Consider the following 26,096-nt stretch of genomic DNA (forward strand, 5'->3'; position numbering starts at 1 on the left):
CGCAGGAGAACCAGGCACAAATGATCCAGTGCGCGGTCTGCGGCCTAGGTTAGACTAGGGTTGCCAAGTCCAATTCAAGAAATATCTGGGGGCTTTGGGGGCGGAGCCAGGAGACATTGGGGTGGAGCCAGGAACAAGGGTGTGACAAGCATAATTGAACTCCAAGGGAGTTCTGGCCATCACATTTAAAGGGACAGCACACCTTTTAAAATGCCTTTCTTCCATAGGAAATAATGAAGGATAGGGGCACAATCTTTTGGAGCTCGTAGAATTGGACCCCCTGGTCCAATCGTTTTGAAACTTGGGGGGGGTATTTTGGGGAGAGGGGGATTCCCTGCCCCCACCTGGGGATTGGTAACCCTGCGGGAAAGGGTGTATCTTTTTTTCTTCCCGCCTTTTCTCCTCCAGCGCTTGCCAAGGGAAGCCAAGGGGGGCGACCCAATGCTCCCCTCCCCTTGCTCTTTTGCAACCCACACACAGCCCCCATCGCCCACCCCCTTCCTCCTCTTCCAAGCTGAAAAGGGCAGCTTGTCCTTTAAATCTGAAACCCCGCCTCCGGCAGGCGGCCATGAGAAAGAGCGAGAGAGCAAAGTGAGAAAGATCATGTTGGTTGCAAAAAAAAAAAAAACCAGGACCGGGTGAAGGAGGAGGAGGGGGGGGCAGCCCCACAACAGGCCCAAGAGCGACGCCCCCTCGGGCATTGCACCCCACACACACTGCTGCAATGCCATCTCTGCCTCCCCCCCCCCAGCCGCTCCGTGCAAACAAACGGAAAAAAACATGCCTGCCTTGCTCCTGCATTTGCAAAGCCCCACCATTGCAAAGGCGCGACCCGCCGAGGAGGGCACTTCTTTCCCCCCCTGCCTCTTTTTTTGCAATGCTCTTTTTTTCTTTCTTGCTGTACCCTCCTATTTCCTCAGGCCCCGGGGAGGGCGGGAAAAGGGGGTTGCAAAGTTTGGCCCTGTTGCGAGGAGGAGGAGGCGCGTTTGGCTGCCTCTGCTTTGGGTGGGGGACGGGTTGCGCCAGGAGGCTGTCTCCTCCCACCCCCAGGTCAAGGCGAGGCGCTGGCAGCGTCGGCCAACCTTCCCTCCCACCCCCACCCCCGGCCTGGAGCCAGGGAAAGAGGCGGTGGTGGCGGCCCGCTGCGCTGCTGCCGCCTCTTCTCACCTTCACCTTAGCAGCTGCTGCTCCTCCGAGACGGGCTCAGCAGCCTCCGAAGGACTTGCGGCTCGCCACGCTCCTTGGTTTCCGGTGTGTCAGCCAAATTGCCTCGCGTGTCACCAGTGACACGCGTGTCATAGGTTCGCCATCATGACTCTACATGAAGCCTGATGGATGACCTTGGAGCAGTCACAGTTCTCTCAGGAAGCTCTCAGCCCCACCTACCTCACAAGGTGACTGTTGTGGGGAAAGGAATTACAGGATTATAGAGTTGGAAGGGTCCTCCAAGGTCATCTGGTCCAACCCCCTGCACAATGCAGGAAAATCAAAAATACTCCCCCCCCCCCACACCTGCTCCACACCCAGAAGATGGCAAAAAAAAAAAAAAACCCTCCAGGATCCCTGGAAAAACTGGCCTGCAGAAAAATTGCTTCATGACCCCAAAGTGGCGATCAGCATTTCCCTGGGCGTGTACAAAAGGGGAAGCAATTGTAGGCCACTTTGAGAATTCTTAGGGTAGAGAAAAGCAGGGTATAGAAACCAACACTTCTTTTTCTTCTTCTAAAATAAAGCAGAAAGAATGTGGTTGAGTGAGGACAAAACCTGCCATCAGTCCTTGAAACTGGGTAGCTCATTCTCCATTGACTGTGATTGCTTAGGAGAGGTATGATACATTGCCATAAGAACATAAGAGAAGCCATGCTGGATCGGGCCAATGGCCCATCCAGTCCAACACTCTGTATCACACAGTGGCCAAAATTTTATATATATATATATATGTGTGTGTGTATGTATATATACACACACACACACACATATATACATATATATACACACTGTGGCTAATAGCCACTGATGGACCTCTGCTCCATATTTTTATCTAACCACCTCTTGAAGCTGGCTATGCTTGTAGCCGCCACCACCTCCTGTGGCAGTGAATTCCACATGTTAATCACCCTTTGGGTGAAGAAGTACCTCCTTTTATCCATTCTAACCCGACTGCTCAGCAATTTCATTGAATGCCCACGAGTTCTTGTATTGTGAGAAATACATAATCTTGTAAACCTCTATCATGTCATTTTAACCTTTCTTCATAGGGAAAGTGTTCCAAATGTTTAATCATTCTAGTTGCCCTTTTCTGCACTTTTTCCAATGCTATAATATCCTTTTTGAGGTACGGTGACCAGAATTGCACACAGTACTCCAAATGAGACCGCACCATCGATTTATACAGGGGCATTATGATACTGGCTGATTTGTTTTCAATTCCCTTCCTAATAATTCCCAGCATGGCGCTGGCCTTTTTTATTGCAATCGCACACTGTCTTGACATTTTCAGTGAGTTATCTACCACGACCCCAAGATCTCTCTCTTGATCAGTCTCTGCCAGTTCACACCCCATCAACTTGTATTTGTAGCTGGGATTCTTGGCCCCAATGTGCATTACTTTGCACTTGGCCACAATGAACATCATCTGCCACGTTGACGCCCACTCACCCAGCCTTAACAGATTCCTTTGGAGTTCCTCACAATCCTCTCTAGTTCTTACCACCCTGAACAATTTAGTGTCATCTGCAAACTTGGCCACTTCACTGCCTACTCTCAACTCCAAATCATTTATGAGCAATTATGAGCAATCATTAAAAAGCATGGGACCCAGTACTGAGCCCTGTGGCACTCCACTGCTTACCGTGCTCCACTGCAAAGACTGCCCATTTATACTCACTCTCTGCTTCCTATTAATTAGCCAGTTTTTGATCCACAAGAGGACCTGTCCTTTTACTCCATGACTCTTGAGCTTACTAAGGAGCCTTTGATGAGGAACTTTATCAAAAGCTTTCTGGAAGGCAAGGTAAACAATATCTATCGGGTCTCCTTTGTCCACATGTTTGTTCACCCCCTCAAAGAAATGTAACAGGTTAGTGAGTCAAGATCTTCCCTTACAGAACCCCTGCTGAGATTTCCTCAATAACTCGTGTTCATCAATATGCCTACTCATTCTGTCCTTGTTAATGGTTTCTACCAACTTTCCCGGTATTGAAGTCAAACTGACTGGCCTGTAGTTACCCAGATTTCCTCTGGAACCCTTTTTAAAGATGGGGGTGACATTTGCTACCTTCCAGTCCTCAGGAACAGAGGCAGATTTCAATGAAAGATTACATATTTTTGCCAAAAGATCCACAAGTTCAACTTTAAGTTCTTTCAGAACTCTTGGATGTATGCCATCCGGACCTGGTGACTTATTCGTTTTTAATTCGTCTATCAGTTGTAGGACCTCCTCTCTTGTCACCTCAATCTGACTCAGGTCTTTCAACACCCCTTCCAATATAAGTGGTTCTGGAGCAGGCAAACACTTCTCATTTTCCACAGTGAAGACAAAGGCAAAAAATGCATTCAGCTTCTCAGCCATTTCCCTATCCTCCTTCAGTAATCCTTTGACCCCTTGGTCATCCAAGGACCCCACTGCCTCCCTGGCTGGTTTCCTGCTTCTAATATATTTGAAGACATTTTTATTGTTGGTCTTTATGTTTTTTGCAATATGCGCCTCATAGTCCCTTTTTGCCTGCCTGATCACAGTCTTGCATTTGATTTGCCACTGCCTGTGTTCCCTTTTATTAACTTCACTTGGACTAGCTTTCCACCACTTAAAGGAGTCCTTCTTACCTTTTACAGCTTCCGTTACTTTGTTAACCACGCAGGCCTTCTCTTATACCTGTTTGTGCCTTTCCTAACTTGTGGTATATATTTTATCTGAGCTTCTAGGATTGTAATTTTAAATAGCCTCCAAGCTTCCCCAAGGGTTTTGACTGTATTTACCTTTCCTTTCAGTTTCCTCTTCACATGCCTCCTCATCTCAGAGAATTTACCCCTTTTAAAGTTAAACATGGTTGTGCCGGTCTTTTGGAGCAACTCTCTATTTATACAAATGGTGAAATCAATAACGTTATGGTCACTGCTCCCAAGCGGTGTGATTATTTTAATATCTCTCACCAAATCTTGGGCATTACTTAGGACCAAATCCAGGATCGCCCCACCTCTGGTAGGTTCAGAGACCATCTGCTCCATAGCACAGTCATTGAGAGCATTTAGAAACTCAATCTCTTTCTCTCGACCAGAACACATATTGACCCAATCAATCTGCGGGTAGTTAAAATCACCTATGATGACACAGTTTTTATGTCTAGCCACCATCTTTAAGCCTTCCATCATATTATAGTTGTCCTCTATTTTTTTATTTGGTGGGCGATAACAAACTCCCATAGTTAAATTGCCTTTTGGGCCCTCTATTTCAACTCAAAGCATTTCTAGAAGGGAGTCTAATTCTCTGACCTCAGTCTTACTGGACCGTATGCCCTCTGTGACATACAGAGCCACCCCACCTCCAACCCTTCCCTCCCTATCCTTCTGGTATAACTTATATCCAGGAATCACCGTGTCCCACTGATTCTCCTCATTCCACCAAGTTTCTGAAATTCCCAGAATGTCTATGTTTTCTCCCAACATTAAACATTCCAAGTCACCAATTTTACTTTGAAGACTTCTAGCCATATTCAAGAACCATAGAAATGCAATTCCTCCCCTAGGGATCATTTCAATATGGAAGCTATCCAATCATAATGGTTGAGTTTTTGCCAAAAGAGAGATATTTAGTAATGGACCAAGAAGCAAAGACAGACTGTACTAGAGAGTCCAATTTTATTACCTTTCAGTTTAGTTCCTACATCTTTTGCCTATGTGGTAATTTGCAATCCAGGGTGGGGCTCAAACAAGCAAGCCAAATGTGCAAATAAATGTAATTTAGCAAATCCTTATAGGTTCTTCTCAACTGACAGCATTTATAGTAAAGTGACTTTAGAAGGATTTCTACCAGTCACATAACCAAATGGTGTAGGCTTCCCAATCCCCAGGTCCCAGTGGGGATCCCCTGGTTTTACAGGCTTCCCCCCACCCCCAGCCAGCTGGCCAGCGGGGAGAAACCCTGCCTCCAGTCAGCTGGCCTGTGGGAGGAAACCCTGCCCCCACAGCCACCATGTACCTCTAGCACTCCGGCAAGTTTAGAAACCTGCAAACAGGTCCTGTTTTAAAATGTGTGTTTCTGTTGTTTGTGTGCCTTTAAAGCTGAGCAGGAAGCAGGAAACAGGAAGCATTTCATGGGGAAGGTCAGCTGCCATTTGTTTTGCTTTCATTTTCAGAGCAAGTAACCAGACCCAGTGTGTGTGTGTGTGTGAGAGAGAGAGAGGGAGGGAGGGTTGCCGATCCCCAGGTGGAGGCAAGGGTTTCCCTGGTTTGGAGGCCCTTCCCTGCTTTAGAAAGCTTTAGAAACCGGTTGGGGGGGGGGGGAGCGAAATGTTTACTGGGCACTTTATTATTCCCTATGGAGAATGATTCCCATAGGGAATAATGGGAAATTGATCCGTGGCTGTCTGGGGCTCTGGAGGGGGGGTGTTCTTTGAGGTAGAGGCACCAAATTTGCAGCATAGCATCTGATGCCTTTCCTCAAAACACTCTTCAAGTTTCAAAAGGGTTAGACTGGGGGGGGGGCAATTCTATGAGCCCCTAAAGAAGATGCCGCTATCCTTCATTATTTCTAATGGAGAGAAGGCATTGAAAAGGAGTGCAGTCCCTTTCAATGTGATGAGCAGAACTCCCTTTGGAGTTCAATTGTACTTGTTCCAACCTTGCTCATGACTCCACCCCAATGTTTCCTGGCCCCACCCCCAAAGTCTCCTGGCTCCACCCCCAAAGTCCCCAGATATTTCTTGAATTGGACTTCGCAACCCTAAAATGGAGTGACAGGGTCCTGTATGCCATTTGAACTACCTCGAAAGTAAATGTCAGTGGGGTATCAAAAGCCCACATAAGCTGAATCCTTGTTAAGCACTCTGCTTCCTGCTGATGTACCTTAAAGTCAGTTTGGGATGACTGAGAGGTGCAGCTGCAAGGCATGTCAAGATTTGTCTGTGCCCCAGAGTTAGTATCTGAGAAAGGAGTTTCCCAGCCTATTTGCACCACACTTAGTCTATTGCAGGGTATCTGGGTCTGAATAAAACTTTGTTGGTCTTAAAGGTGGTACTGGGCTCCTACTTTGTTCTATTGCTTCAGAACAACCCAGCTGCCCACCTGGATCTATTTGGGTCTGAGTTCATTAAAACTCCTGCCATTAGGGAAATGGCACTTGCAAGACAGGGAGCATGTACCTCTGTTTCTACCTCTCTGTTTCCATGACTGAATGGGATTGTAAATGTTAATATAACTGCAAAGTGTGGAGGGGAGCAAAGGAGAAGGACCAAGATGATAAGAGACACGATCGTGGTTGTGACAGGGTCTACCTCCTTTGGGCTTGCCAGTTTGCCTGGCAGTGAGACTTGGAAGGTTCTCAATGGAGTCCACTTGCTGTAAGGCTGACATCATGTAGGGTTGCCAGCCTCCAGGTGGGGCCTGGGGATCTTCTGCTTTTACAACTGATCTACAGCTGGCAGAGATCAGCTCCTGTGAAGAAAATGGCTGCTTTGAAGAGTGGACTCTATGGTATTATACCATGCTGAAGCCCCTTCCCTCACCAAACCCTGCCCTCTCCTGGCTTCACCCCCAAAGTCTCTAGGTATTTTCCAACACAGATCTGGCAACTCTACACAGATGGCAGCAGAGGCCTTTGCCATTTTTTGCTCTCCTCCCCTTTTCTTCCACTACCACCAGTACAATTCCTCCCCACCCACCCCTAATAAATAGCCCTGCAAATTATTACTCCTGCTTCCTCTAAAAACAGCCCTGCCCACATCCTCTGTGATCTCCAATTGGAGATACTTAAAACTAACTGCCAGGGTTCAAATATGAGTTAGTCCCCATTGCCTCTCAGTTCATTTTTTTTTCTTTTAGGAGCTTGAAAGCACCTGGAAAGAAGATCTGATAGTATCATCTGAATGACAAAAGCAGAGGGTCATGCCAGAGTACAACATGCTGCACTCCATTCATCTGACACTCACCCACAAGAGGGAGCAGATGCATAAAACACAAACATGCTAATTTACTCAGATACTTCTCTAGAGGTTTCAGGTAGATTCTTAGGTCTGGCGTGCAGCAGAACCTATTTTGTAATGCAAAGAGTAAGTCACTAAACTAACTTACATGCCAGATGGTTTTTCCCTGGGTGAATTCATATCATAAAAGTCTGTTGTTAACTCACCCTGCTGACCAGCAAACAGGTACTATTCCATTATAATCCACAGACTGTGCATCAATAATGGAGTGAAGTGCTCAGTTCATTGTTCTGCTTCTCCTGCTGGTACTGAATGCAATCAAAACAATTCAGAAACCCAGTTATGTTCCTATGGGTTTCCCCTAAACTGTTATAAGAAGAATATGATTTCAACTGCATAAATATACACATTTCATTTCCTTTTTTAAAAAACAGCAGCCTTGAATGCAAAATCACTGAGGAAAAAGCACTTCAGTAATCAGCCAATGACTCTGAATATACAGGATGTCAGTGAAGACCATTAAACTTGCTGTGGCATATCGATGCAATGGAAGCTTCATTGGGTGGCAATACTTCCTCTAGCTGTGGAGTCTTGTGGGCAAAAATTCTTCTTTGTGAGCTACTGGCATTAAGGTTGTGAACTACTGCATAAATTAGTTTGCTCTGGGGCCATTTTTCCTGAGCTAAGACAAAAATGTGTGAGCTGTAGGCTAAAAAACTGTGAGCTAGGTCACACTAACTCATCTTAGAGGGGGCACTGTTGGGTGGTAAGGTTTTCTCCATCTTGGGGTGAGTTTGGTAAAGGTGCTCAGATTAAGTGTTTCCTTTAGGCCATTCTAGAGGCTTAGAGGAATGTGAATGAATGGGATAGAACAGGGGTGTCAAACTCATTTGTAATGAGGGCCAGATCTGACATAAGCGAGAGCTTGTTGGGCCAAGCCATGCTGGGCTGGGTATGTACCTATTTAAGGTTAAGATAAAGGACACAGACAAACACAATTAAATATTTTTAAGCCCTTAAAATAAAACATGTTTAAAACATTAGCACGCATTGGTCTTAAAGGTGCTTTCTTTGAATCTCTCCCATGAGATCCAGGGAGCTGGGTAAAGGAAGCTCTGGCTCCTTCCTTCCTTCCCCAGGGGACCAGGAGGGGGAGGAACCTCAGTCAATAGAAGGAAGAGAGGTTTCATTCAGTACCTCTGCTGTGTGATTGAAAGAGCCTGGCAAAGCAAGCTATTCCTCCTCTCATCCTCTCCAAGGAAGAAAATAGAGACTTTGCTTTGTAGCTCCTGTGCAATTGAGCAAGTCTTGAAAAGCAAGCTTTTATGTAGAAGGAAACAAGAGAGAGGGAGAAGGAAGAAGCCAGTTGCTCGGGGGCCTAATAGGAGTCCTCTGAGGGCCCGATTCAGCTCCCAGGCCGCATGTTTGACATCCGTGATAGAACATATGTTATTACATGTATATCCCATCTTTCATAGACAGACCTCAGGAGAGTATCTATTGTATTGTCCCTTTTTAATGCTCACAACAACCCTCTGAAATGGGTTCATGTGTGTGTGTGTGTGTGAGAGAGAGAGAGAGAGAGAGAGAGAGAAAGTGGGTGGGTGGGTATGAACCAGTGTGGCTCATGACAAAGTGAAGATATGAACCCACACTTTCCCATTCATGGTCTAGTCCTTTAACTAATAAAAACTACACTGGAAATGTCAGAGTGAAGTAGATCTAGATTGTTGACTACAGTGTGGTACATTTTGCATCTGATATCTCTTTGGAGGAAACTTTTATTAGTGAGTATCTTTTCTTGGAAGGAATTTTGCTTCTTCTTTTGGAAGAATGGTTTAGTTTTAACTTGTGGGGAATACATAAAGGTCTATAAACATAATTTATTCTTGTGTGTTGAACCAACTGAGGTAAAAACTTAAAGAAAACAGGACATTTTAAATTTTCATGTCATTAAAATCTGGTAATGGCAAAACACAAATTTGCCCAGTTTATATAAAATGTACAGCTTTAGTTTTAACCAAGTAATCTGAACTGAAGATGAACTCACTCCTTCACCAAGAATATGGAACACTACAATGTCAGGTATCCTATATTTGCCCCCCCCCCAGTTGGAAGAACGAGACAACACGGTAAGTTGGATGAAAAACAGGGCAACTTTACTGAACTGAACAGCCAGGGGCAAAACTAAACTGCTACCGGACAGGCCAAGGGAAACACCCCGGACCCTTCCCTGTCCGGATGGGCGAGCCACCCTGCCCCCGGCAGCAGCCAGATAGAACCGGCTGCTGCCAGGCCGGCGAAGGCCAGGTATACACCCAACGGCATGGCCGCCCACCCAGGAACGGCCTGCCAGAAGAGGTGACCCGATAGCGGGCAAGACAGCAGAGGGCTGTACAGCCCCGCTGCCGTCCGATCCTGCTACTTCCCTTAAACCTGGGAAAACCGTGGGTGCTCACCAAAACCTGTACACCTAATTAAACACCCGCCAATAAAGTTACCAACCTGGACCAATCCAAAAAACAAATAGTACAAGGTAGGCGAAAAACATCCCAGCAATGGCCAATCAGCTGGGGTGAAAAAATTCCTACCTGGTCCCGAAAACCGGCGACCGGAAAAAACCTGTACTATTAAAGGGAGGGAGGGTGGGCCGACAAATGCAGCAAAGTGCATGCTCCCGGGCGTGGCTGGGCTTATAAAGCCCCAAGCCACGCCCAGAAAACCTCCCGGATGGACGGGGACCGTTTGCCTCGCTCCATCCGGGGAGGCAAAACGCGGCCCCTGCCCTAAGCCGCCTGGCGGCAGCGCGTGCAGGTAAGGGCCGGATTCCAAGGATTACTGGATGAGATACTATTCCCTGTTTACCATAAGGATGTGCTGTCATTTTGTAGAGTGAGCTCCCACCAAGAACTCCTTTTTACAATACCATGGGGACATGATTTTGGTCAGGATCACCACAGTGTAAGGAAAGGAGAGATCCCTTTATCATTTTTTTCAACCCAAACTCATGCTTGGGGGGAGGGGTGTTATTTGAAGACACACTACTCAAGTGTTGTTTAGGTCAGAAAAACTGCTCAGGAAGAAAGGCAAAAACCCCTCCTGCCCCAGTACTGCTGTGGTCCTATCCAGAACCAAGCTTTTATGGCAGTGTTAAAAGGAACTTCCCAGTGGGAACTTGCTCTATAAAATGATGGCACATATCTACGACGAATTTAGGAATGCTGTCTTGTCTAGTTTAACTGACATTTAAGCATTCCATGCACACAAAAGAAAAAAGGAGCTTTTAGAGGGGCTCCCAGTGAAATCTGCTTCATTATGTTGACATCACTGCTGCCAAGTCAGGAAAGTGGGAAGGAAGTAGCAGAATGTGTGGAGCTGGAAGCATCCAGAAGCCCCATGGCACTCCCAATAATATTTTTTTGTGTGCCCAAAATATTTATATACCTTCTTCTCTGATAGAGGCAATATATAATTAAAAACCACATATTAAAAAAGGCATGAAAGACACAAACAACATTTTCCCCTTCCCACCCAAACCCTTGTCATTTTGCATCCCATAATCCTCTGGCCGTGCAAAGTCAGGGGCTTGGATGAAAACCCCTTTTGATATCAGTTCAAGGTTTCTTCATTCATGCATGCATTTCCTCAAGCACTTTCAAGAGAAAGCAGCTTGGCTGCCATAAGAAGTTGGGCCATATTAATTAGGGCTGTTTCATTTGGTCCTCCAAACATTCTTCAATGAGAATGACCAAGGTTTGCAGGATAGTAAACCTCTCTCTCTCTCAGGACCTCCTCCACAAAGTCTCTGTAAATCTAATCAAGTCCTCAGATAGGACTATCCACCCATTTCTTGACTACTGACAATGGGTGACATCTGCCACCCAAGGTAACTTAATCATTTGCCGCTGAATTCCCATTACCTCAGCTGGAGGTATCCCTCACTAATATGCCATACAAGGGAAATTTTACATTATCCAATAACCGCTCAGTTTCTGACCTTCCCACTGGTAAGGAGTGTGATTCTAAAGTTCCACCATTTTCAGTACAATCCCAGTTTCACCAAAGAGCAGACAGATCCTGACGTTTGGCCCACTGCCACTGGGGATCCTAATACTGTGCCAGTTCTGAACTAATAGCACTGTTTTTCTTATTGGAGCCCAGATAACTCCAGGCTTGACCTTTAGCTCCTCTTCAAGTCCTCCTTCTTCCATCATCACTGAAACTTAAACAAGTGGACTTCCTCATCAAGATAGGCAGAATGGGGTTTTCCCTTCTCCCCTTCTGTTTTCCTTCCTGAAACTGAACCTTTACATCTTTCTATGTACTCCCAACTCATAACTTCCCTTTCTCTACTCTCTAATCTCTCTACTCTCAACCAGTCAGCCCTATGGCCAGCTGGTCTCTTCCCATACCTGGCTAGGGACACCTTTCCTTCTCTCTTTAAAAATATTTCCCTAACCATTCTTTCCCATCTCCTGGTCCTCTTTTGGGCACCTCCTATACGTATGTCTTCTCTCCACGTTGGCTTCTCTTTGAACTTAGCTATGTGGGAAGACAACCATTTGAGTCAAAATAATTTTAATTGGATATCAGCTTAAAATAATACCACTGAACAATTATACAAAAGGGAATGGTTTTTACTTGCCACAAGTAAACTGCTTCAATATGGTTGCTATTGCAGTCCTACTATCTTGTATACCCACTGTCTTGCTTCCCTTTGCTATTTTTTATCTAGGTCAATAAAGCTCTTCTCTGTCCCCCTCATCTTCTTTCCTTTCCTGGAGGACATTGAGCAAATCTGGGAATGTGTATATGCTAGACTCAAAAGATTCCAGTCTTGGTATCTACTTCTACACATATAGAGCAGACTCTTCATGAGATTGCCCTGTCATAGTGACCAATATGGGTAAAAGACACTCTAGCAGACAAGCAATATAAAATTAAAATAAAATATAGAATCAGCTGGTTATCTAAAAAAAAAAATTCCATAAAAGAAGCAGAAATAAATTCCCAAATTAAACACTAAGCAGTTTGCCTACAAAGTACAAAAGCATCTATCATCAGAGAGTAGCTAAACATTTCAAACCCCAAGAGCATTCTATCTCTCATCTCCCTGCTGGACCCCTAATTTAAAATCCTGGCTGGAGGAAGAGGATGAGAAGAAGCAGCTTTTGCATGATCAAATTCAGCACCATGTATTAGAAGGAAAGGAAATTCAAAATGAAGAACATAAAAAGAGCCCTGCTGGATCAGACCAATGGTCCATCTAGTTTAGCATCCCATCTCACACAGTGGCCAGCCAACTGAGGTGCCCTGTTCTTGGTGGACACCCACTTCACTTTTTAAATTGGTGCAGCATGAACCAAAATTTCAGAATACGATAACAAAATTTGGGGAGTCTCTTATAGAAGTAGGTGGTACTCTATAGATCCCAGTTCCAGAATGTTTAGAGCATTAACAATAATAAGCAGAGAACTAAGCCCAGAAGTGAACAGGTGGCTAGGTGGTTGGGGAAGTTTTTGAAGTACTGACATAACACGTGGCCTGTAATCTTGCTGTTGCACTTTGAACCCATGACAGTTTCCATAAAATCTTAAAGGGCATCCCCAGATAAGATGCACAATATTGTAATAATGATGCCTCAGAGGGCAATGGAGGTTTCTGGATTTTTTTTTAAAAAAAATCCGGTTGTGGATAGAGAAATCATTTGGTTTACAGCGCTCAATTCCAAATCAAGGAGGGAGTTCTCCTATTCTGTTTATCATGATTAAGACTTTTAAGTGACTTGTAAATCAACATATATTTTCTAAGAAGCTATGATTTGGCATATATCACCTGATCCAAGAAGAAGTGAACAGGTGTTTGTTATTTTTTACATTCTAGCAATTGGAAGCTTCAGATTTTACACAGTCCTGGAGCTGATTAAAACTGGAAGGAAAATACACACAATTTAGACACTGATTTCTCTTATTTGAATTTGAAACTACCAAAACATGCAGTTTCATAAACTGTCTGTTTTCATAGGACATTGTTGTGTTTTCTATGATAAAATTAATATTAATATTACCACAGAGAATGAGGGATTTACTCCTCTGGTCCAGGTTGCAAACTGCTAGACCACAATGAGGAATTCAGTTTTCCAGCTTTATCCCATTCATTCCTTTTTTTTTACAAATAGGAGTTACTCTTCACTGCCTTAGAACTAAATAACTAAAATTTCGGGGGGAAGGGGAGGGGGGAAGAGTTTTTTTTTTTAAGTATGTAAGCAGTCAGTGGATACAATGAGTATAAATATATGGCTGAACAACAAAAGAATCCAGCATCTGAGCACAGAGAAAATTAAATAGGTATAAATACAGTCCTTCTCCTCTAGCTTTAAGACATGCCACTGTAATGTCAAGGAGACAGAAAATATATTCATGGTTCCATGTTTGTTGTTCAGACGCTGTTCATCTCAGTTTTACCTTCTTCCTTCATCTTCAGATCATGCTCCTGTGAGTGCCTTTTCTTCAGAGTGTCCAGGGAATTCAATAGCATATCTCCTTCTGACTGCCCTCAAATGCCTATCCCTCTTATCAAGAAACCCTCAATTCCTCTAGAGTCGCCAGATCTTAGCTACTAATCAGCAGGGGATGAGATGAAGCTTTCTGGGGGTGGGGAAATCACCCCACATGATGTCCTCGATGTGATGATGTCATGTGGAAATGATGTCATCATCCCAGGGACATCACATGGTGACACTCCGGTATTTTGTGCAAAATACCAGAGCAACACTGCATGATGTTTCTAATGGAATGATATCTTTTCCGCATGATGCCATCATATTGGAGCCATTGTGCCAGGTCGTGGCAACCCTAAATTCCTCTCCCACAATAAATGCACTAGAGATGGAAGGGACTTGAATAATTTGGTCACTTTGAGTGGAGAGTCCCCATGGCATACATGCACAAAGACCACTCCTCCTGAGAACTGAGAAGGGAAAGGGAACTAACTCTTTCTTTTGATCAGACTACCTATAAAGGCAGTTTGAGCATAACCTCTGAGCATTCACAGTATAAGCCCAACCTACACAAAGCAAAGTGGAAGATTTTTGCATAGATCCTTAGGTGAAGTGTCCTAACATAACATTTTCAACTACTTTTTCTTCTAAATTGTGAACATTGTAGTTTAAATACAGGAGAGAAGGTGCATTTACATATATTTTAATCTGTTATTTTAAGAAGGAGATTTCAAATTTTTATTTGTTTCATTTGCTTTTGATCTCATATTAAATAAATAAAATAAGCCAACTATTTTAGGAAGGCACATTTTAAAAATTCAGACTACTTGACTTTAAGCACATTTTAAGCAGACCTCTGTAGCTTTGTTAAAATCTCTTTGACTCTGGGGTCAAACGTAGTTGCATACTCTCAAAATAGGTTTTACAAAAGAGAATATAAGACTCCTTTAAGCAGAGACAGCCCTTTGAAGTTTGAATTTCAATGTGTTTTCATATAATTCCTAATAAATAGGGAGGGCCCAATACATCCTAAGCTGAGATCCAATTCAGCTGTGTGGAGGGAGTGAATATGTCAGATCCTTCCCATCAAACGTTCAGACACACAGCAACAACCATGTTATTGAGTCACTTTTCTCTCACATCTTCCCAAAGGCCTTTAATGTCCACAAGTGCAAAACTCATCCGCCAAATCTCAATTGCATTGCAGAAGGCCACAGAAGAGAAGCAAATAAGTTTGGCACAATTCATTCATAGAAGAATTCAGGATGGTAATCTTTAATAAGGTAAGCTTGGGAAACAGGAGGGCAATACTGGCCAGGCAACAGATGGAGAGCAGCAGGGGAGACAACATTAGCATTCCACAAGTCATTTTGGCAAGAGCAAGTTAATACCTGTAAGTCAATGAATCAATAGAAAACAGAAGGGAATCAGGCTTGCTGACTGTACCTGAATTTAGCTTCAATTAGTGCAGTTTACGGCTTTTTCCCCATTTAAACACAGCATCAGTTCATATAAAATCAATCTACATGTTAGGCTCAGCATTTTTGCATGATAAAACTACAGCAATCACATGACTGTGAAATTTGCATATATCCATTATTGCAGATAGCTTTTTTTCCAAAACCATGTCAGCTCAGCCTTGATAGAAGAAAGCAGCAGAAATGAAAGAATGATCCATTGCAACAGATCTATGGTAAGGGAATTGCGCACAATCAGCCTCATGACAGCTATAGCTTTGTCACACAGCCCTGATAGCTGTACTCTTCACATGCATGGCAAGAGAAGAAACACATTACCAGAGCAGTCATCTAGCACACCTTTTGCTAGGCTACAGCATTTCAAACTGCCAGCATGTGATTTTACTCAAGTGTTTTTTTAAAAATAAAATAAAATAAATAAATCTTTTGGTATGCATGTATTTTGTGGCATCTCTTATTCTGCTTTTCTTCCCAATGAAAACCTGAAGTAGCTTACGGAAAATACCAATACAATTGAACAATGACTGAAATAAAAAAAAATACAACGTACACAAACAAACAAATAGGAAAAGGGTACCCAAAACATCCTGGGCTGAAATTCCCTTGAGCAGTCCATCAAGCCCACATTGTGAACAAAGAGCCTTTTGGCTTGTTCCAAAGCCCTGTCCCTTTAGCCATGTCTACATAGGCTTTAAGGAACTGTAACTGAAGGCAGACATCCTGGCTCTTAAACAGCTGGCAATCATCTTACCAGAATTATCTCAGCACACACTGCTGAAATGGTGCCTCACATACCTGTACCTGCCTTGATTATGGTGTTTGACTGCTAATCCTCAGAACTTTAACTCACAGCACTAGTGGATAATTTTTTTTCATAGTTGCTTTTCTCATACTTAATTTGAAAAAGAGCATTTAAAAAAAATCTACAGCATTGGATGAAAGGCCCGCTGATGGACCTCCGGATGGCACTTGGTTTTTTGGCCACTGTGTGACACAGAGTGTTGGACTGGATGGGCCATTGGCCTGATCCAACACGGCTTCTCTTATGTTCTTATGTAAAGATTTAATCTTTCTAAAAAGGGAGGAGGGAAGAAACATTTAATAAAAGACAGAGCATCTGTGGCAATCATGGCCCCAATTCCTCCATTTCCTTCAGGGTTCTGAACCAATCCTTGTGATTATCACCTCGTTCAAAACCAAGTGAGCCAATCAGAGCCCACTGGATGGAAGGGTAGTGAATCAGCCTCAGTTTAAGAAGGGGGAGGATCCCCCCCATAGGTAATTCATGGCTCTGGATAAAATGTCTACTTAGCCAGATTTTTATTCAGTTTTTAGTTAGGGTTTGGGATTGCCCCACCAGTCGGAATGAAGAGGCTGACACAGTGTTGGATGAAAACCGGGCTGCTTTATTAAACATTACTTGATGAGCAGGAATGGCAAGAGGTCTAGGCCTAACAGGACAAGCCCTGGGGTCAAACCCAGGCCCCCGCCTTGTCCTGGGAGGGTGAGCCACCCTGCCCCCAGCATAAGCCCCATATCATCTGGCTGGTGCTGAGCAGCCAGGCCCAAACTCCACCTCCACTTAGGCTGGCATCCAACCCACTGGAAGGATCCGCCCTGGTGAGGCTTTGTCATGATCTGCACTCCTCGCATTGAGCTGTAAAGCCCATCTGCAGTTCGTACAGACCACCAGCACCAACTGGTGCAGAGCCATAGGTGCTCCTCTAAAATACTGTAGCCAATACCTCATCCTGCCACCGCCAATGCCAAGCCTCTGCTTAGGCATTCGCGCCCACCGGGCAGCCCAGAGCCGACCGCAACCCCCTCCTTAGCTCGTCCAGAAAGGCCCGGTTTCCCAGTTCAGATAAATGAAACCCATCCGGCCTATACAGGTTAGCATTCTCGACCCGTATTGCCAGATGGGGAAGAAATATGCCCAAGCCCCCCTCCATGGTTTTTTGCAAGGACCATTTGGCCTTGCATCTGGCACGCTCAATTCCCCCAGGATACAGGGCAGACCGCCAGACCCTACGTGGCAGAATTGCCAACCAAATCAAAAGGACCCCTGGCCACCTCTGCTTGATGGCTTCCATATCCTCTTGTGCTTGCAAGGAAAGGGCCTTGCCCTTCATGAAGCCAAGGTCATTACTGCCCAGGTGAATGACCAGGATGTCCAGAGGGGGCGCCCTCCTCTCTCAGAAAAGCAGCGGCATAATGCCCGGTCAGCGCAGGCCACGGCGACCAAGCCACTCCACTGTCACCCACTCACTGAGACCCAGCTGTGTACCAATTGGGAATCTCCTAGCTTGGTGGGCTGCCCAAAACACCATACTGTGCCCGCAGATGAGGATGTGACGCCTCACACTACGAGCCACAGCACCTGAAAAACAGAAAAAGGGTCACATCCCGGAAATAACATGCCAACGGACAACAATTGCTAATACCTCCCCAAAACATATCTAACCAACGGGCACACATAAGACTTATAAGCTGATGACTGCCACCGACCCATCCACTGTATAGCGGGGGGGTATATCCCACCGCCGCCACCGTAGATGCAGCCCCGATTCGGAATGAATGGGTCCCAAACTTAACCCCCCAAACCCAGCTCGGCCAGGGCTCTCCCGGTCACTGCCCAAAATTGGTACTTTGTGAGGGGAGGGCCCTCCAAATGCCAAAACAAAGGGCCGTCACCCTCGCCCCTGAGTTCAATATAGTGCTCCAAAGCTTTGACTGGGCATAGCTCAGCTGCAGCACATTGGCTGATCACAATGACCATCCCTTTCTGATGCTGGTCGATTTTCGACCGCCGCACTGTCAGCTTAACCTGCCCCCCTACAAACTTAACATCACCAGCACACAGGGCCCGGCCCGAATGATCTGCCTTTGACTGCACCACTAGCTCACTGATTCGTAGCGCCCTGAAAAAGGCGACCAAGGAGGCCGCGTGAAACAGAGAGGCCTCAAACGAAGAGGAACACACCTCCGGCCAAACCCTGTAAAGCCCTTGCAGCACTGAAGGAGATATTGGCTGCTGTGCATCCACCCTAGGCCCCCGTTCCCTTGACCAACCTTCCAGCATCTTTTTAACCCTAAAATCACTGGTGCCCTCGGGGAAACCCTGCGCTTTACTAACAAAAGCCAGTGCAGCCAATTGCCCTTTAATGGATTTCAGTCCTCGCCCCCTCTCCTTCTGATGCACACAAAATTGAATAATGTGAGTCACAGGTACCGGCCAGCTGTCTGGAAGCCCCGCAGCCTTCCTGAAAAGCCGAAACTGTAATTCTGCCCTCCCATAGGCTTTTCGGGTACTAGGTGCTAGAGCTAGTTGAATTACCCTACCGGCTTCCACCTCCCAAGCTGCCAGAGCTCCGGTGGCATTCGTGCTGGTCGCTGGTCCGCTTCCGGAGCAAGCAGGCGAAAACGCTCCATCTGTTGACAAGATAGTGCGTCTGCCACCCATTACAAACTCCTGGAACATGCCGGGCAAGAAATAGTATATTCAACTGGAGGCAACATAATATAAAAGATCACACCAGGTTCATTACCGCAACTGATTTTGATGATAAGGAATTGATAACATGTACTACAGCCATGTTGTCACACCAGAAATGCACTGTGTGATTGGACAACTGATCTCCCCAAAGCCAAACGGCTACCACAATGGGAAAAAATTCCAAAAAGGTAATCCACTGTCCAAGCACACCGCGGGCCATTGCTCTGCGCATCAGTGCCCCCTGAAGTATACTCCAAAACCTATGGCACTGGCCACATCCGAGGATATTTGGAGCTCCGCTTCTATCCTCATCATGCCAAAATGAAATTCTGTTGAAGGAACTCAAAAATTCCTCCCAAACTTCCAAATCTCTTCGAATACCGGCAGTCATTCGCACTCTGTGGTGAGGGAGCCTCAAAGACCCCATTGCGTCACATAGGCATCACAAAAACACCCTACCCGGGGCTACAACTTTGCACACAAAGTTGAGATGCCCCACCAGCTGCTGAAGTTCCAATAGCGTTACCTTGCACTGCTGTTTAAGAGAAACCAACCTGACCCTGAGGCCCTCCACTTTGTCTGCTGGCAGCCTTGAGGTTTGTGTCCAACTCGATGCCTAAAGAAGTAATAACTGCACTGAGGCCATCTGTCTTTTCATGTGTTAATCGCTTGATCAAAGGAGGTGTACTTAACAGAACAAAGAACTTCAGGGATAGCATCGTTCACCGATCCCCCCCGGGGTAAGACAAATGATGTATCAGACAGTATTCCCCCGGTGCTTTCTTAGGCACCACTCCTAAGGGAGATACCCGCAATGTGGGTAATGGTGCGTTATCAAATGGTCCAATAATTCTCCCTTCCAAACATTCTTTCACTATTTTGTCCCTGACCACGTGTTCCATCCCTATCACCAAGGGCAGATTAGGGGCCGAACCAGAGACCCTAGGTCCCTGGTATGGAATTCTAAATCCATGAGTAAAACCGTCCATCAGATACTCCTTATCAGCCGACAAGGGGTAACTAGCCAACAGCCTTCTAAGTACACTCAGATTAATGGGACTGGGCCCCTTTTCCAAGTGGCTGCTGGCTCCCCCCTCCCTCAGGGCGCTTGGTACCAGCCTTCGCCTTTGATTTATTGCAGGCCGAAAAGGCATGAGGCCCACCGTACAATGGGCACTCATGTTTGAATTTGCAGGCTTTCCTGGAACACATGCCCTTGGACGTAAATTCCCAGCAAAGAAGCCGGGGTTGAACCAACTGGCCCGCCACACTGCGGGCCCCTGCGCTGTTCTGCTTTCTATGTACCAGGTGCCCGCTATCGGCCTTGTCCCCTGTATTGGGCTTCACGGAGGGCATCAACTGGAGCCAAAGCTGCTGGTTGATTTGATCCCAAGGGAGCCCCGGATTAACTGCAGCCCTCATCCTGAAGGCCTCAACGTATTGCAACCACGCTGCACCCACAAAATCCATGTATGCCCGGTGTCACAATACTGGAACAATGCCGCAGCCCATGAAGGCTGCAACCTTGCTATGACCCCCGTATAAATCAGGAAACCCAGCAACCAGTTGGACCAGGTCCTGTCCACCTTACGACATTTCAGCTTCTCTTTCTCCTTATCGTTGAGCTCCTACTTGTCTTTCTTCTCGAGCTCTCTAAAGAGAAGACTAAACGCATCCACATATTCGCCCCTCAGGACTTTATCCCGACTTGCCACTGTCAAATGATCCTCTAGTGGTAGGGCAGTGTCACCGACTTGCCACTGTCAAATGATCCTCTAGTGGTAGGGCAGTGTCACCGTATGGCAAGACGTGGAAGGGGATGGACCTATACAGATTGGGGGGATAATGCCAGGTACCCCACTGATAACCTGGCCACCCCCCATGCTGAAACAGCTGATGCTGACCCCCCCCCCCACAGCAATACCCCCAGCGTAGCCACAGAAGCAGAGGTGCCTTGTGATGAAGTTGTGGCCATCCCTTGCCCAGGGGGTTGTGAAACAGGCCCAACCAAACCCTGGTATGGAGGCGCTGCACAAGGCAGGCCCCAAGCCCAGGAGGGTCCGGCCTGCGCCTGTTGCCCCAAAGGCACCAACTGTCCCGATGATGCCACTACCGGACCTGCCAAGCCCTGCAGGGCACCAGGCTGGACCAGGCCCCATGGCCAGCTTGGCAACTGGGGCTGTGCTGGGGACTTACCCGTTACCCCCGAAGGGCAAACCACCACCGCCACAGCCGGAGCTGGATGCACTACTTCCCCATCCGGTCCACGAGTGCCGTGCTCCCCGCTGCCTACCGCCTCCATATCAGCCTCGTCTTCCTGGTCTGGTTCCTGCCTCCCGTCCGCCATTGCACCCTGTAAAGCAGAAAGGCGAGCCAGGACTTTCTTTTCAAAGGTCAGCTTGGAAGACCGCCTGGATGCCCGACGACGGCCCTCCCATGTAGGGGCCCCGGCTGCACCCCGTTGCTGCTCTAGCGCGTCCAGCTGCCCAATAATGGCCTGCCTCAGCTGGGCCTCCTCACCCAAGTCCCCGGGGGAAGCAGGCCACTGGGCTCGCTTTTTTGCACGCTGCTTCCCCTTGGATGTGCCCTGGCCCTTCTTGGGTGCCATGCCAGCTCTGCTAAAGAAGCCCCATCCCCACTAAAAGACACACCCCAGGCCGATTGGTTCCCTAGTCACCCGGTTCCCAAGGCAGGGGTGCACTTAAAATGCGGTGATATGTGGGATGGTGTGCCTGCAGGGAATGCCCAGCAACACCTGGTTGCCCCTCACCAACACAGACTACCCAAGAGAGTGGGGGGCGAGGCTAGCTCCCTCCCCAAGGCCTCCCTACCCTCATTGCAAACTGCTGCCCTCCTGAAGAGGGGGAGGAAGGAGATGGGTAGGCAAGGGGGGGGTGGAACTAAGAACAAAAAATTGGGGGGATCCCAACACCCCCTAGTTGCTTCCCACTGCCCTTAATGCACCGGGGGGGGGCGAGGCCCAGCTTCCTCACCCAAGGCTTCCCTACCCCCGGCAAAAGAACACCGCCTTAACAAACTCCCTCTTCCCCGGCCTGGCTCGGTACATGAGCAACGCAGCTTTCTTGCTCCGAGAGCCAAAAAGAACTGCGTTGCTCGGGGGGGGGGGGCTTTATAGCCCCGATGCCACGCCCCATCAGCTCCCATATGTCAGGGAGCCGAGTCATCCTTCCCTCCTTCCAGGAGGGAAAACCCGGCCCCCAGCCTGAAGCGGCGATGCTGCTTGGCTGGGAGGGGCCTCCTTGCATAAGGGAAGAAAGGTTGTTTTAGTGAGACAAATAAGCATTCTGTCAAGGTCTGACCTTCCTAACCCACAATTACAAGTTTCTGTGGAAAGATGCTCTGCATGATTAAAAAGCCACCTGGAGAGGATCCTATCTGTTATGGTAATAGATTCTAATGAAACCTTGTAAACTGAGGTAACCTGTCTGAAAAAAGGGGAACTGAATCATCCCTCAGGGTTTATTGATGTTATTCAGCTACATAGTAACAGGGGCACAGCCAGAAAATTTTGGTTGCTGGGGCATTCAAAAATCCTGTGGAGCACTGGGAAATCCTGCAGGACAGAGGAGCAGGGGAGAGAGAAGGAGAGAGTGAGAAAGATAGAGAGAGATCCCATTGGCAGGCAGAGAAGTCCCATCTTTCCATACCGGCTGCACTCTTTCACCTAAGTCGCATACTCACCCAGTATGAATTAAACCGGCTGCCTCTCCTTGTCCCCAGCCAGGTGACAGGGCAGTGAGCAAGCAGATAAGGTAGGCAGGCCTCATTGCAGTCATGTGATCTGCCTACCTCATCCACCCACTTGCTCGGCCTGGGAAAGAGAGAGCCACCAAGCTGGTGCAACTAATACTCAGTGAATGTGCATTCCATTGAGTAATAATGGAAAGCCTCACCTGCCCACTACTGTAGCACAGAGCTTACTTTCCAGTATTAATTGCATCAGCTGGCCAGCTGGCTTTCCTGCTCCTCAACATATAAGTCACAATAGATAAGTAAGAATAAAACCAATAATTTAAAACAGTTAAATAGTCAAAACAGGATGGCACTTAAAGAAGGCACTAAAGCAGACTAATGCCCTCTGTAGCATGTTAAACAGATGATGGTAAAGTGGCCTGATGCTAATTTATAGCAGTGCACTGTAGGTAACAAGCGAATAGATGGGAAGTACTGAAGGGCTACCATGGACAGGGGTGACCAAGACATCACCCTCCAAGGGGTCAAAAGGGCTAAGTAAAGCAGTCACTTGCCTCATCACCATTGAGATGATTGCTGTGAGTCATGGAGGATGTAGCCTTTTGCTGGCTGCAGTGGTGATGGTCAAGGCTCAGCCCTGCAGAGTGCATGACAGAGCTGTGGACTTCACAGCAGACCTCCGGAGCAGCCAACAGAACTGTTGGGACATGGCCAGGCCCCAGGAGGGGACAGTCCTACCACTGGGCTACAAAGTGGTTGTGCTCCATGTGCAAGAGATGGATACAGATCACACAGCACAAAACATCACCACTGTGTGATACTGGGAAGCCTGAGAGAGTGGATGGGCTGCAGCAACATTGCCCATGGCTATATGATCATAGACACCATTGCCAACATGCTCGCATAGGTGAAGCATGTACCCCTCAAGGACATTGTCTGCTTGACATACACACTTCACCTGGTGGTGAAGGATGCTCATGGCCTGGGAAGAACCATCAAAGCCACCTGGGACACTGCACCTCTTGAGATGCAATCCTTGCATGAGACCTGCCATGCCTGGCTGTCCACTTCTTGTACAGTATCAAGTCTGACCATCTGCTGAGTGAGAGGCTGGGGAGGCAGATGAAGAGCTCCACCTACACCATGACTGTGCATTGGGTGAAGCAGAAGAGTGCCAAACAGGATGTCATCATTTCCATGAACATCCTGTACAGGGAAGAGGAGCTCTTCATCAGCTCCAATGATTGGCTAATCCTCTCCCAAATGATGCATGTCCTCAAGACCTTCCAGGACACCACCAATGAGTTGTGTGCACATACAGCCAGTCTGGGGCAAGTTATCCCCAATGATTCAATGACTGAACTGGGTGCTGGCCTATGCACTGGAGTCAGCTGTTCTCCCATCGGTCAGGGCCAGAGAGATTGAAGATGGGCATCATAACCAAGTAGCACCTCTCTACAATTAAGGGAAGTTCAGGCTGATCTGTATAGGCTGTGACACCCCCCCCCCCCAGATAAAAGGCAGTATTGCTCTCCAGAATGCAGAGCTCATGCAGTGGAAATGTGAGTCCTGCAAAAACTGCAGAAGCTATAGACCAACCGACATGGTCAGAATGAGAAGCAGTTGGAAGAGGCTGAGGAAGAGCTGCAGCCCAGCACTTCTGCCTCAAAAAGCCCAATCAGGGAGAAGCTCCACTACTGGTTGTCAGTAGTGAACCAGGATGTCAGCAGCAGTGGGGATACCAGGCATGCAATGGCAGTGGATTTGCCAGAGGTGATGGTGAGGGAGTACCCTGAGACTGCCTCTACTTGTTCCCTGGAGTGCTAGCCATGCAAGGCAGTCATCTGGCCTGACCTGTCTTGCATGGCCATGAGTCCTGAGTCCACCTAACATCCAGACCCCAGCTGGGGAGAGGAACCCAGTCAGGAAGGTATAAAACATAGGTCCTCAGCTGAGGCACTTGGCACGAGCAGAGCCCTGAGTCCTCCTAAAACCCAAACCCCAGCAGGGAGAGAAGTTCACAATCAGGAGGGAATAAATAGATGCACTCTGCTAGTTGGCTTTTAATGCTTCCTGCTTCTTTGTGTAACTGTGATGCGAGCAGTGGACAGACAAAAGGTGTGGAGCTGAGCTGAGTGTATATATAGCTTTCTGATCTCACAGAGAAGACTGGGAACTCTGTTATTGGCAGCCAGCAATGCTTGTTAAGTTTTGAAAGACTCCTATTGTTTTTTTCACACACACCTCCAGTTGCCATGGAGTTTTGTAAACAGTTTAATTGAACAGAGAAAGCCTGTCTGGAAATGTATCCATTCACTAACCACCATTAACTGCTACATAAGTTTGTGGAATGTTCATTCTGGACACCCTTCCATGAATATCACTTCATGAACCATAAACCGACAAAGTTTGTGAGGAACTTTACTTCATGATCCGGTTTGCACCCATCAATATCTAAGAATTTTCACCACCACTGAACTGGTGCTCCATACACAAATGTATTCTCCTATAAAGATATCTTCTCTTCAAAGTACAATGGCACTCCTCTACAAAACAGTTGTAACAATTTATTAACATGAACAAAACAACTTATTTTCTTTCTAATGTTGTCCTTTGAAATGACTGGACTGATTCTGTGGAAATGTTTCAAATATAACTCAGCCTCAGGCACACTTCAGGCATGAAAATGTTCAGACAGAACAGTTCAAGTGTTAGGAAAGCTATATGCAACTGAAAAGATCGCTTTATAATGGAGCAGGCCTGGCAACTGTAAATATAGTAGGGCTATGACTTTATGTGCTGTTGTTCGATATTGTTTCTTATCCAGAGATTTTATTTTTAAAAGCTCAATAAAATAAAACATGTCAAAGGAAAATAGGAAGGTGAAAGAAATGAGGCACTGGAGGCCTTTAGCATTCTGAAGGGAAACTTAGGATGCATTCCAGTGTGACATTCATTTCATGAGGGATTTTTCTAAATGTGGAAAGTATTATTTTCAATATTCAACCATAATTTTGACTATTTACTTTACTGGATGCTTTCTGCATGTGTTCCAGGACAGTGGGTTGGATCCAGCCTGAGTTTTCACTCAGTCTTGGCCAATTTCCCTCCTCATTACAGTCCCAATTCCACATGGCTTTTGTCCATATATATCTCATGATCCCCAGCAAAGCATTCTGGTGGTAAAAGTAGATCCACTCATCTCTTTTTCACCAGTAGGAAAACTGGTTGGACCCAACCAGGTTAGATTCTTTGTTGTTGAAGGTTTTTAACCATTGTTTGGATACCTCATTGTTGGGAATATCATATTTTTAGTTTCTGTACTGGCAGGAGGTTGGACTAGCCTGGCAATCCCTTCCAACTAAAATAAAATAATAAAATAAAATAATCCCAGTGTTTTAAAACACTGGCTTTCTAGTAGCAACAAAGATATCTCCCTAGTTGGAGCATGCAAAAAAAAATCAGCTTCAGAGTTCATTTTTCTTTTTTAAAAATGCTGGCATTATTTTCGATAATAATCAATTTGGTGTTAATTTTACTTATTTTAATATTTTAACTGGTTTTACTACTTTTAACCTTTTTAGTTGTTATTTTCTCCTCTACATGAGGATAAATTTATCCATACATCCTTCATACATGGAGACCTTACCAAATTGCAGACACAAGGAACAAAAGGTGTTATAATCAATTAAAATCCCCCCTTTAGAGAGGACAAGGAGAACCATTGTCATTTTAATTTTTCCTCCTTTCCTAGTATAACATATCCTTTC

Source organism: Heteronotia binoei, chromosome 4, assembly GCF_032191835.1.
Source record: "Heteronotia binoei isolate CCM8104 ecotype False Entrance Well chromosome 4, APGP_CSIRO_Hbin_v1, whole genome shotgun sequence".
In the NCBI taxonomy this organism is placed as follows: Eukaryota; Metazoa; Chordata; class Lepidosauria; order Squamata; family Gekkonidae; genus Heteronotia; species Heteronotia binoei.